Below are 1281 nucleotides of genomic sequence, written 5' to 3' on the forward strand. Positions count from 1 at the left end.
GTGGGCGAGAAGTCGTGCAGCTGCCTCCTGCTCAAAGTGAACCAGATCGGCTCCGTGACCGAATCTCTGCAGGCGTGCAAGCTGGCCCAGTCCAATGGGTGGGGCGTCATGGTGTCTCATTGTTCTGGGGAGACCGAGGATACTTTCATTGCTGACCTGGTGGTGGGACTCTGCACTGGACAGATCAAGACTGGTGCGCCATGCCGATCTTAGCGCCTGGCCAAGTACAACCAGATCCTCAGAATTGAAGAGGAGCTCGGCAGCAAGGCCAAGTTCGCTGGCCAAAAGTTCAGAAATCCCCTCACCAAATAAGCTGGGCTGGCAGACCTCTGGTCGTCCCTCCCCCGAGCCTGTCGGTGTTCTCACCGCTTCATTGGAGCTGTCCCTGCAGCCAAGCCAGACCATCTGGACACCTGTTGGAAACCCCAGCTTTGTGATCCTGTGACATCCCAACTCCTTGCCCTTCTCACGAGCTTCCCACCAAGTGTCCCAGTGTCATCCCGAGGTGTCAACAGGCAACATCCCCAGTGGTTTTGTTTACAAAATAAACGTCAGTGAGCCCTAAAAAAAAAAAACCCAGAAAAAACAAAAACCAACCCAACTGAGCCTTCTGGTGTGTGGGGGGAAAGAGAGGAGAGAAAAACAAAAGTAATGATATAGCTGCCTTGACTGTAGGGCTGGAGGGGTTTAAAGCTGTGTTGAGATAAAGCCCTTGGACTAACTGGAGGAGTCGGTTCTGGTTGAGACTGTGGCGGTGCTAAAGTTAAGCCTTAGCCAGCCTCCACTGTGGGAAGCCAAAAGCCCACAGCCCCTCAAAACTTAGTGGATCCGCGCCTACTTATCTTTATGATGCTCCTCCTGTGATCTGGCAGTGTGGAATTTCCCTCGCAGTAATTCTCCTGTGTTTATTTCTGCGGAGTCCCTCTGGGTGTGTCATTTAGTCACCATCTTGCTCGAAGTCCCATCCTCCTTTCTGAGAAGCCTTCTGGCTGCACTTTTTCTAAGACAAGTTTGTTTGTTCTTTTGGCAGTCCATAGTACCTCCAATATTCTTTGCCAGTACCAAAATTCAAATACGTCCATTCTTCTCTGCTCTTTCTTTCATTATCCATCTTTCATATGATGTGCTTGAAAACAGTATAACTTGGGTCAGGCACACATTAGTCCTCAAAGTGATAGCTTTGCTCTTTAACTCTTTAAAGAGATTTTGGCCAGCAGATTTTTTGTAAGCAATACGTTGTTTAATTTCTCGACCATAGCTTCTATTAGCATTAATTGTGGA

At 48.8% G+C, this 1281-nt stretch overlaps 1 pseudogene; it reads left to right on the forward strand.

Annotated features, from left to right (window-relative positions):
* The window catches only part of LOC123521106, a 1321-nt pseudogene extending 1108 nt beyond the window's left edge, over positions 1-213 (forward strand).
* The last annotated feature ends 1068 nt before the right edge of the window (positions 214-1281 follow it).

This window comes from Echinops telfairi, unplaced genomic scaffold (assembly GCF_000313985.2).
Source record: "Echinops telfairi isolate 266 unplaced genomic scaffold, ASM31398v2 ScPeMD7_7469;HRSCAF=8507_1, whole genome shotgun sequence".
In the NCBI taxonomy this organism is placed as follows: domain Eukaryota; kingdom Metazoa; phylum Chordata; class Mammalia; order Afrosoricida; family Tenrecidae; genus Echinops; species Echinops telfairi.